This window comes from Ostrinia furnacalis, unplaced genomic scaffold (assembly GCF_004193835.3).
Source record: "Ostrinia furnacalis isolate ACB-3 unplaced genomic scaffold, ASM419383v2 OfSCF6287, whole genome shotgun sequence".
Lineage (NCBI taxonomy): Eukaryota > Metazoa > Arthropoda > Insecta > Lepidoptera > Crambidae > Ostrinia > Ostrinia furnacalis.
The window spans coordinates 687858-700777 of NW_021136526.1; the positions used below are offsets into that span (position 1 = coordinate 687858).

Sequence of the window (12920 nt, forward strand, 5' to 3'; positions counted from 1 at the left end):
TTTATCAAAATTACAAATCTAGAGCCATTTTCAGTTTTGTTGTTAACGAAGCGTTGAATGGCGCGCCCGGAGAGGCTTAGTTCAAACGATCATTGCAAACGTTGTGATAGGGATAGACATGCGATTTTTCGTTTTACAAAGGTAATACGATAGAGAATAATACAAAGTAATAAAAACTACCGGTTATAGGGGCATTTTTTGGAGAAATTTATCAAATAACCAAAAAAACACGAATTTTTAAGCGGGTTTTTTTCAAAAAATATAATTTTTTTATTATTTGTTGACCTTTCTTGTGTATTTTATGTATTTTTTTAGTATTGCCTGTTATTTAGCATTATTACTGTTTTTATTTTACCAAGATATACCGCTTAGTTTAAAAGTTATTATGTTTTCTTTACAATAAGTAATTTGAAGAAAAAAAATTCTATAAAAAATAAAATAAAAATCTCAAAAAAATTTTGACCTCTTTTTTGTCGATAAAAATAGGTCTAGTTTCATCTATTTTCATATGTACACTTTAACGTGACTCACACTGTATAGAGCACACTCGAGTATATTTATAAGGGTTATCAATATTTATTTTACATGCATTGAATGAATTGTTTGCTGATTGGCAATATCCATTTGGCTGTATATTTGTAAATATTGTCACATATTGTTTACGGCGAGCTTCTGTTTATTTTACAATTTCTTTTCTAAACTAATTTTAGTAATAGATTTGTGCACTATCGTTTAAAACAATAAATTGCAACGAGTGCATAGAAAAACATTATTCATTTTTTAAAGATTGATTCCGAAGAAAGATTTCCCAACTTAAAGTTTAAATCCGACTTGAACTTTCTAGATCGAATGACGAACTATCTCCACCCCACGCGTCAAAGTGCACCTGCTCCTAATAATAACAAGCCGTGCAAGTGCGTTGCCATTTTCAAAATAATTCATTACCCCAAAATTAGGTCAGCAGAGCCGTCTGAAGTCGCCGCCTTTGCTTGCGCATTCCCTTGAAGTCGGGCGCGGTGCGCGCGCAGCGAACACTGCCGAACGCCCAGTCTCCGCGAGCCACCAAAACCTGTGCTCCAAAAAACAAAAAAATTAAGGCGTGTTCGAAAATCAAATTCAAATCACAAAAATAACAATGGCCGCCGACCCTCTCTCGCAATGTAGTGCCGCGTGATAACCGGACAGTATGCTGCCCCTCTTCGCAGGGACCTAAGGCAGTTGCGAATTCGTTGTTGTGTGTATTGCATTGTATGTGAGGAGTGTGTGACGAAGGTGTACCTAATTGATTTTATTCAGCCTACCGATGACCCTATGTAAGTATACAGACTCTCAATTTTTTTCTAACCGCATCTACAAGTATGTCTTTATTTTTACATAAAATATTTTTATGTTAATTAGCTCAAAAGTCAATACACTTTTTAGTGATAAAATAACACATTATCTTCTACATATTTACTAACTATTAATTACTTACGAATTAAATAAATAAAGAGCGAAATATAACTGCTCAAAAAAGGCACAGATAGCCATATTCGTCTGAGAGATACGTGCACGAGCTTACGATGTGGATAGAAATGATAACGTCCATCAACATCCTTTCTTTCCACCTATTACATTTTTGTAAATAAGTCGTATAGTATTGGACCAAAATCTTTCAGTGAATAAAAGAAATCTTCTAAATATGTTAGTCTCTACGTCTTAAATTGAAAGTATGATGTAGCTCTGAAGGTTATTAACGATGTTTTAAAATAATGACTTACTTAGCTAAAATGTGAATCCTTTGGGTTTTAAGTACTTTAAAAAAACAAACCGATTTGAGAACCGAAGTTTTGTTGAAGTCGGTTAAAAAAGCGCAAAGCTTTCTTATTAAGTTATGGTGTTTTGTTATCGCATGATCATATGTCCAATTAATATTAAAACTACTCAAGGCTGACTATATTTAAATAGGATTCATAAAACAAGTAATTTTAACAAACTAAACTATACATTATCTCACAAAAATGCTTAGGTATTTGAAATGCGCCAAGGATTTCTTTCTATTGCCATATTTTTCTGAATACAGAATTACGTTACTATTGAGACAGCGAAATAATGTTATTCTGTCTTTTTCCATTATAAGAGGCTATTTTCACAGCCATTATATTGTTATTTGTTTGTAGCAATAGTTCTCTAATATTCATATCTGTTACGCAGATTTTTCTCTACGTACGAGTGGCAGTAGGTTTGTTGTACATATTGTATTTCGTTATTTTCCTTTATGTGAAATATTTAACAACCTCAGTGAAACTTTATGAGCCATGGAACAACCCATATCTTAGGATGCAGTAGGCGTTGTTTCACGTGTATTTCAGGCGTTTGTGTTTACAGGCGGATACGTTTCATGGATAGTAACAACAATGAAACAAATATTACGATGCAAACCAAGCATTTAATATTTTTATTTAAATAGCTTGTATTGTCGAATGAAGACAACATTTATCCAATTGCTGATGTTGCATTGGCGCTATAGTTGACGCTTTTGCTTTCGTTCGTTCGTATCGTGGGAGGATGACCCATGCAAATTGTAATAGCTGATCGATCAATTAGTATGGAGCAGAGAATTTTGCTTGCTGCATACTGAGATTATTCAATATGCAATAAATACCCTTGAAAATTTCCAAACTTTCAGCTATATTGTAGGCAGAAAATTAAACCACATTTTACATTGGTGCGTTCTTAAGTGATCACTTAATTCCTAACTTATCCCATCTCATATCTCGCTTATAAATTGGTTTATAACCGAGCCCGTGACCCGTGCATCTTAATAAACAGGGTCCATTGATTGAAAGCCTTAATTAAGCTTATAGTGACCCTTGAAGGGACCCGCTGGCTGCCCGTTAGCCATTGTTGTTGTAACGAACCCGCTATCTCCCGATTGTTCGTCAGCGATCTATTGATTGGAGCCAGTGCGGGGAGATAACAGTCTTTTGTCTTGTCTTTGGCATATCCTGCCACTCTGGGGTCCCTGCAGTCTATTTGTTACAGTCTTTTGTCTTTTGTTTGGCATATCCTGCCAGTCCGAGTTCCCTAGTATTTGTTGTATTCTTTTGTCTTCTCTTCGACATATCCTGCCAGTCTGCACACTCTTTACCACACTATCGCCCGTATCCACAAATATTACTATGAGGTCTCACAGTGGGCGTGGACGCACAGGGTGATACACGAACCAATCACAGAGCTCTATTCAACGCTGTGCGTTCGTTTGTGAATCTTTTGGCTTCTCTTTGGCATATCCTGCCACTCTGGGGTCCCTGCAGTCTATTTGTTAATCTTTTGTCTTCTCTTTGACATATCCTGCCAGTCTGCACACCCTTTACCTACCACACTATCGCCGGATTCACAAACATTACTATGAGGTCTCACAGTGGGCGTGGACGCACAATGTGACACACGAACCAATTACAGAGCTCTATTCAACGCTGTGCATTCGATTTGCTGATTCACTTAAGCAAGCATCGTTTGTGAATCTTTTGGCTTCTCTTAGGCATATCCTGCCAGTCTGGGGTCCCTGTAGTCTATTTGTTACAGTCTTTTGTCTTTTGTTTGGCATATCCTGCCAGTCTGCACACCCTTTAGAAAGAAATAAAGAAAGAAAAAATGTTTATTTGGCACCAAATTACATGCACTTCTTAAAAACCTACACAATATTTAACTTATTCTAATACAAAACAAAAATTATATAAAATTACCTACCACACTATCGCCCGTATCCACTAATATTACTATGAGGTCTCACAGTGCGCGTGGACGCACAGGGTGACACACGAACCAATCACAGAGCTCTATTCAACGCTGTGCGTTCGATTTGCTGATTCACTTCAGCAAGCATCGTTTGTGAATACAGGCGTATATCTTTTGTCTTCTCTTAGGCATATCCTGCCACTCTGGGGTCCTTGCAGTCTATTTGTTAGTCTTTTGTCTTCTCTTTGACATATCCTGCCAGTCTGCACGCCCTTTATCATACTATCTGTAGTCCTTTGTCTGCTCTTTGACATATCCTGACACTACAATCAGCGGTTTGTCGTGTATTTAGCCACGGGCAAATTTCGGTCTGTTACAGAATGTAAACTTCAGTATTTCGCACTCGTGTCTGTCTGTAACACTTTATTTTTTGTGTATTGGATATTATTGTAATAATGTTTAGCTAGGAATGAGAAATGATCGATGCTCCGCACGAATTTCATTTCCTATTTCGCCTCGTCAAGTTTTATTATCACGAAAGCGAATTAGAAGTGGGACGTCCTCCCACAAGGTGGACCGACGACCTGATAAAGGTAGCAGGAAGGTGCTGGATGCAGGCCGCTACCAACCGTGCGATGTGGAAGTCATTGGGGGAGGCCTATGTTCAGCAGTGGACGTCCTATGGCTGAAATGATGATGATGATGATGAATAAGAAGTTGCATGACTCCATTTTGCAGAAGATGGCATGTTAAGCTAAACACTGTGAGATCTTATGCATTTGGTAATAGAGTAGGGACGACTTATTGACTAATAATCATTAATCGAATTGTGGGCGTAAGAAAAGTGACACATATCAATTGATATTTTCCTTCTTCGTTCGTTCGTCGCTCTACCAAAAGTAACATTTCCATCCGTTGTTGGGTAATAAGCTCTATATTAAGCTAGTTATATTATAAACTAGCTTTCCGCCCAAGGCTTCGCCCGCGTGGAATTTTGTATGTCACAGAAAAACTTTATCCCCGCGTCCCTGTTTCAAAAATCGGGATAAAAACTATCCTATGTCCTTTCCCGGGACTCAAACCAACTCTATGCCAAACATCAAAATAGGTTCAGTGGTTTAGGCGTGACAGTAAGACAGACAGACAGAGTTACTTTCGCATTTATAATATTAGTGTAGATAGTTTAGATGGTCGGGCTGTAATATTTGAGCTTTGCCAGGCTTAGATACTGTACGTAGCCATTGTGCGTTATAATTGGATAGTTTAGCTGATTTATTCAAGGGAAAACAGTCTCTATGGACTGCGGTGTAAGAGTCACTTACGAGTTTAGCAGTTAAGTTTATTATTCGCAAGATATCACCGAATTCAAGCCTCTGGCGCACTTTAACTGGCGTGACAGCGTCGCAACGTGAGGTTGATTGGCATTTTCATAAAAGTTATTAATAAAATTGCGTATTAATAATATAATATAATAACAATTAATGGCCAATGAAATGTGGAGTAAATGGGTCCTCGATAAAGACATCGTATCGGCAAATGCATTACCCCTTCCAAATGGACTGACTACATCACAGAGATAGTACTTAGTGGCTGACTGAAAACGCTGGAGAAAGAAGAACGGTCATCTGTGACCCAGGCCCGACAGAAACGAGACATACCTCAGTTTTTTTGTCATGTCTTAATTAGTTAAATTATATATTTTTTATATTCGAAATCTATGTATAACACCAAAATATTACCCTTTGTTTTTGTTCAGGCGTTATACAAAAACTAATACAAAATGCCTATTTATCACCAAAATTGTTAAATGTGTGTACCTAAATGTCTATTACATCTGCTATGGAATGAATCTAGGTGACCTGGAGATACAGCCGGATTATACAGGGTGGAAACGAGAAGTTACAAAATCCAAAAATTCAATGTTACCAGCTTCCATAATCTGTAACCTATTATATTGGTACCATTTGAAAGAGCTCGTGAAGCACTTTCAGAATCAGTAATTAGTTTTTCGATATCTTGTATAGTTTAGAAATAATCGAGTGAGATCACTTATCGTTCCATATGTATAACCACCCTGTATAATCCGGCTGTATCTCCAGGTCACCTAGATACATTCCATAGCAGCTGTAATAGACATTTAGGTACATACATTTACCAATTTTGTTGATAAATAGGCATTTTGTATTAGTTTTTGTATAACGCCTGAACAAAAACAAAGGGTAATATTTTGGTGTTATACATAGATTTCGAATATAAAAAATATATAATTTAACTTATAAGACATAACAAAAAAACTGAGGTAAGTATGTCTCGTTTCTGTCGGGCCTGGGTTTTTTTTGTATGGGGCGTGACCGTTCTTCTTTTTCAGGTAGTGGATTTCATATTTTTAGGGCTGATTGAAGTTGGCATATTGACAGTTTTGTTAAGGGAAATATGTCAAAATGACAACGTTATTCTTCAGTTGAAAGCTATCCGACGATTGAAAAATCAGTCCTTAAAGCAGGTTAAAATGGACTCACTAGATATCTCAGTGTGCCTACCATGAGTTTACGTTAGGTGTGCTCGCTAGCGACTGCGTAAATAAATGACATTTATATGTATGACATATTGTGCAGCGCCCCTAGTGGCTACTTTCAAGAAATAAAATCTTCATAGAATTTTTTGACGTATTCGCTAGCGAGCTCACCTAACGTAAACTCATGGTAGGCACACAGGATCAATAAAATAAATAGGTAAAATTATCCGATAGGTTTACTTTTATAATATCCGAGGTTTATGTGCCTTTATCTTCATTCATGTGCTCGTGGCTGTATGTAGCGAATGTAGCCCGGTTAGTATCAAACAATATTTGATAGCGTATAGATCTTATTACAAAGGCCATTAGAGTAGCTATACTATCTTGAAACTGACCATCGATGGAAGATTTAAATAGAGATGACCACTGTACGGTGACGTCACTCGTATTTTTCACTTGCATGCGTAAGCGAGTGAGTGAGATGTACAGAATATCTGTACCTCTATTACGAAAAACTTTCGAGTTCGTTTCGTTTGCGTATTCAAAGTGCCATCGAAAAATTTTGTATGAAAAATTAAACAGCGCCCCCTAGGGCGGCTATAATATAGGGGGCGCTGTTTAATTTTTCATACAAAATTTTTCGATGGCACTTTGAATACGCAAACGAAACGAACTCGAAAGTTTTTCGTAATAGAGGTACTGTTTCTTTTAGTAAAGTAACTCGTAAGAGATTCGATTTCGCAAACGCTCGTAGCAAAAAACGTAGCTTACTTTTGTCGTATCTTTACGAATCGTAAAAAAACTATGCAATACACGTAAAGTGCGATGATCGATGGGAATATTAGGTCCATAAAATAATTCACACTAAAATATATTTCACGTATCCTGTGGCTAATTTTCGTAGCAAATAACGTCAATCATGAATGGGAATCATTGGGGGAGACCTATGTTAAGCAGTGAACATCCTATGGCTGAAATGATATGATGAAACAACGTCGTAGATCTGTAAAATGATGACGTTTACAATTTCACCTGACTCCCATTATGCAAACGGAAAAATATTCGCATTGAAAGCTAAAAGTCTGTCCGTTTGTTTGTGAGTGCAATAAATGCTGCGCCCCGCGACACGTCGTAACCGGGTCAGGGGACGCACGGGGTCGGATTGCAGGCGGGTATCTGTTACAGGGTAATCTTTTTGCGAGATTGTTTATCTTCAGGAAACACTATGGCAGTGGAAACACGAATGTAGATGCTATTAAGCAATGATAGTATCTTTCTCTCACCGCACGCGGTTCAATTGCATTTGAGGATACTGCCCTTCTGTCGTCGTCTTAGTAGTTAGTAGTAGTTAACAAGAAAAGTTTGGTCTAGTTTTCAAAGCGTTCAATATTATGGCTCTAGGCTGAGTTGCACCACCTAACTTTAACAGTAAATATCTTCTTCTTTGGTTTATGGCGATGAAGACGATAACCGGTGATTTTTGTATGGAGTTTGACAGATTGTTGACATTTGTCAAAGTTAAAATAAGATGGTGCAACCCAGCCTATATGTAAGTACTTTAAGATTTACCAATGCTCAAAACAATATTAGCTACTTGAATATTTCTACGTCATCTTGTCTCAAAATAAGCAAAGCTTTTACTAAGAGAAGCAGAATTAAAAACTGTTTTTAACCGACCTAAAAAGGTGGAGGTTCTCAATTCGGTTACTTAAATTTGTGAATTTAAATCGCGACGCGACATTTGGAACAACCCGAAACACTTAATTCCTTACGTTGACCGTTAAAGACCCAAGTTGAAACTCCAGGTAGGTTTTATTTTGCAAGACAGCGTTAAAAAAACCGCACATAATTCCCTCCCGTGTGTTCCCTCCATCCGTGCTCAACGACGCGATGCGAGCGCCGATAATCATTAGACGGTAGACTGTAGTGCTGGAGATCAAAGCGGGTTAGCCCCGTTTTTACTGGGCGTACCGAACCCGTTGAAAATGTTCAAAATACACCGGGTTTTACACGTGCATGAAAAGAATTTGGACGCCTGCGTGGCTTGTTAGATGGTTCTGAGAGGTTATGCGTTCGAGTCCTGAAAATTTCAAATGATAAGTAATAAGTTTTATTGAAAACTAACTAGGATGTAAATAAAAATGCAACTAAACTTATTTATTCCCATTTTAGTATCACTTAGATGTAGTAGAATACATATAGGGGACAAGAATACAAGTTACGTAAGAGCTATCCAGAAAAATAGGTAGCGGTTTACAGCGGCAAGAAAATTGAAGTTATGACACCAACCTTATTGCATTGGAGCAGCTGTAGCACATAATATTTATACTCTAAGTTGCGCCTTTTAAATGAATATACCTACATTTATTTATAAATCCATTTGTATAGTGCTGACTCAGGATGAGGTAGTTTTTCAGTATAAGTTCCATTATCTAATTGCCCGCGACTTCGCCCGCGTTAATTTTGATCTGTCACATAATATCTTTATCCGCCCAAATTAGGTACTTTTTATTGTAAATAAAGTAGAGTCAATTCAATCAAGGTAATATGTAGATTTTAAATGGTGAAAGAATTTCGCAAATCTTTCCAGTAGTTTGGAGCTTTTCGTATCTTTACCCTTGAAAAGGAGTGGCTGAGTTTCTTGCGTTGCTTCTTCTTATTTATTTATTTATTTATTAAGGCATACACAACAGGTAACATTCAAGGGATACAACGGTAGTTACAAATAATTGCAATTATTACAGAATAATGCTTAGCACTATCAGAATCAGAATCTTCATTTATTTGCCCATTTAATGTCCCGAAGCTGTGGTAGGGTTAATACTGGGATGTGTAAAAAAGATATTCAAAAGCCTACCTAATGCAAAAATAAAATGAGTTTTATGAGTTTTCCTCTTTTCTCGTATAATATTAGTGTAGATTTAATACTAAAACGTTATTACTCGCCCTTACACGACTTTCTTTCTTGTACGTAATTAAATGAGAAGAAACATTGTTTTAGTGTTCCAATGCGCCAGTCACGTCCTCTCTTATAATAATAATGGTCAGAGAGACGCCACAAAGTAAAAAGTACGTCGTAAGCTCGCTTTGTAACTTTCAGGAAAGTTCGGTAATTGAATTCATTATATCGGGATTCAACTTTTTGCATGCAGCTGATCAGGAATGAAATTGAATTATGATACAATAAGATTGTTAGAGGCCATAAAAAATTAAAAGCAACATAACTAAAAGTAATGTGATTAAAGTGTCTGTAAATTGAAACGGAGGTTGCACAGGAACAGTTGAAGTCAGACTTAGTTTTAGATTGATAAATAATAGTGACTGAGTTAATACTTGTGTGAGCTTCTTTGGTGCTACGTTAAAACTATGATAACGTACTTTGTGGTAGTTTGTCACAAGACTTTAAAAGTTGTTTAAAGTCTTGTGACAAACTACCACTTGACTTATTTCACTTATATTCTTCGATAAGCCTTTGCAGAGGTCTATTGAGTGATTTGCCAGCATCTGACTGTAAGGTTGGCCACTTAGCTTACTGCTCTGCGTAGCTCGAACTGAGTATAGTTCGAGCTACGTTAATTTCGTATAGTTGTAGTATAGTCCAAGCTAATACCCTAGAGTTACCTATTATAGTGTTGAAGTTTATTCCTTGCAGTAGGACATATGAGCTTACTTTTTTATTTAAATCTTCCTACGTGTTTTGCCTACGCTTATCTCAAAGCCGGCTTACTGCGTCCTATTTGCTCTGTGGCTACACTGTTGCGTTGGATTAGCCCTAATTAAGAATTCTTATCTCAAGGACGAGGGCGATAAATAAGGGTTTTGGGCTTAAGCCCACTTTTGTGGCAGGATGTGGGCGATTACGAGTGGCGACTGAGACAGACTTTTCAAGGTGAGAGTGAATAGGCACTTACAGGGCAGATATGTACCTACCATCCTAGACTGCATCTCACTTAACACCAGTCTAGACAAACAAAGTGCAAATAATCGCAAACCAGTCGAAAAGTGGTCGAAAGGCCTTTTTTTGTATGGAGTTTTGATGGTTTCACTTAACGATTCGATCAAAAGTACAACTTGTCTGATAAAAGCCTAAAAATACAACGCATAATTTTAAGCTTTTACTTATATTACGTGACGTAATTATGCATCACGTATAACTGTCACTGTGTGGTTGTGAGATCTAACATACATTCCCCTAAATGAAATGTAACTTCAATATTTAAAAGTTGTGACGTGTCCCCGGGGACCGCGTTCCCTCAGGCGCCAGCCCCGACACGCATCCGCGACCTACATGCGCTTCATTGCTCGCAGCGCCATCTACAAATAAAGTGTCCTGAATGTGGGTGCTTCCCTGCTACCTTTACGATGTCGTCGGTCCACCGGGTGAAAAAGAAACTATTTTCTACTATTGTAGGTGCAGGATATGTGAAAGGATGGACGTTAATGGTTTTGTAGAAACCGGGCGTATGCAGCCGCATAGATTATGAGGTAGCTTAGTACCTAAGTGTAACCTACATAAGGGTAGCTTTAAGCTTTAGCTAACAACATTTTCTAAATACCGAAAGTCCCCTCGTCGTAAGCTAAAATAATATGATTGTGTCGCGAGTGGATGCGTGGCAAACTTCAAGTGTTCCTTGGAACACGGATCGACCAGTCCGACCCCTTCACCATTCAGCTATTGCCGCATTTGACTTTTGATGACTGTAACATTAATAATTTAATTTCAATTTGGTGTTTACCAAATAGAAAAGTACCAGAAGTAAAACAGCATATCCGAGTCGGAACCGATGTGAAACGCCCAAAACTTTCCTCGAACACCGTAACCAATGAACCCAAAGGTTTCGACATCCAACAAACTTTGTACAAAATTAAAAACTGTGCACAGATCTGTACAAAGGGCCCAGTGTAGGGCGGCGAGGGCTTCAAGGCTCAACTTTCAAAGTTATTTCGCGAAGAATTGTTTGGAGTTTCCCTTTTTTTGGTGAAACTCAAAAAAATATTAAAGGTTTTTTTCAAGCATTCCATAAAAAAGATGGGTGTTTGTCGAATTGGCTTAGTTGTAAAAGTGCATCAAAATGTAAATGTTCGTTCAGTGTTTAATTTAAAGAATTCTAACAAGTAATAATAATAATCACAAACTGAGAACAAACTCTCAATGTTTTTTTCCTGTTCCTTAAGTATTCCACTTGGAAATCGAACCCAGAAACTCTGACTTGAGAGAGTTTTGCCACTTCTTGCTAATCACTAGAAGACTGGCGTCATTTGTATCACACAAGCTGGTTTCATACCAATATGTACGAGAGTTAGTTACAAGTGTGAATACACCTTTACGCATTTGCGGCCCATATCCGTATGACGTCACACGTTGAATATTTCATATGACGTCGTAGCTATCATTAGATCCTTTTAGAGCGGGTTTCAATTTTTAATCGGATAAAGGTCATTTTATTATTGGAAAGGTCAGAGTTCGAACTCCGATGAAGCCACTTATTTAGGGATATTTTGATTGTTTAGGCATTAAATATTAAGTTTCTTTCTCTTAACAAAAGCTGTTCCTGGTATCATATTTTTAAGCCGAAGGCAAAGAAATTATATTTTTTTTTCTTTATTAGGAAATTGTTTTCAATCACCCGTCTATCTACCAGGGGTAAAGTGTGGAAAAATCCTTCATGCCTAAATGTTTTTCTGTAGATCTTTCTTCCAACTCATCAGCTGTCTTTCTTAGATTGAGTATTGGGGTGGGTCAGCCAGCACCCTTGTCATTGGGGGAGGCCTATGTTCAGCAGTGGACGTCCTATGGCTGAAATGATGACGTTGATCTGCCTCTAGGGCTGACGATGTCAGCAAGTCACATGACGAAAACATAAACATAACTCCCATGAAAATCATCCAATATAAAAATGACAGCTGAAGCCTAAAGCCACGTCAGTAAGCCCGGAATCGAACCCAAACCTTCTAACAATCGTGTCAGTAATTAACGCACAGGAACCGGCGTCAGTCGTTAAACTAAGAACCACTTTGCATGCTAACTGCCGGTTAAAGCGGCTGTTACGGAGAAGTGCGTACGAGTGACGTCACGGATGACGTCACAAAGTAGTCCTTACGTCGGGGAGATAAGAGATAAGGAGTTACTAAAGTTCATGTCATATGTGAGTTTGAAGGACTTGCCTCCAGCGAGTTAGAGAGGTTTGTTACGAGAAAACATTCGTTATTACCGCTCATTTTATTATCAAATTGGTTCAAGGATAACAAACACTAATTACATTTCAAAGGAATTTTAAAAAATTGATAATTCAATGGTGAAAATGACTATTCTTCAGGCTTAACAGGGGTTAATTGGGACAACATAACTTTTGAGTTCACTTTCTCTGGTTCAGGGGGCGAGGGATACCTAACTTTATTCTATTCATACTTTAAACTATGGATTAGTGATACTACATTAACACAATTATTCGTTCAATAAAAGCAATTGCCATTAACCTTAATTATACACAACATTAATTAACCGCATCAATATCATTTCAGTCGACAATTTATTGCTCCGTTGATATTGGAATCAATAAGCTCAATGAAAAACAGTTTACCTTTAATCCCGTTTAAAATGAGTCTCCTGAAAATTTTCCGATAATTTCCTTCAGATGGGAAATGATCGCAGACAGTTTTAACGACCTTATAAAATGCTACGTAA

At 37.5% G+C, this 12920-nt stretch overlaps 1 protein-coding gene across 1 annotated transcript in view; it reads left to right on the forward strand.

Moving 5' to 3' along the window:
• The first annotated feature begins 1030 nt into the window (after window positions 1-1030).
• The window catches only part of LOC114362210 (muscle calcium channel subunit alpha-1), a 74230-nt gene continuing 62340 nt past the window's right edge, over window positions 1031-12920 (forward strand). The window contains exon 1 of the mRNA XM_028317507.1: window positions 1031-1313. The gene's annotated coding sequence lies outside the window, so the exon portion shown is untranslated. The remainder of the gene's footprint in view (window positions 1314-12920) is intronic.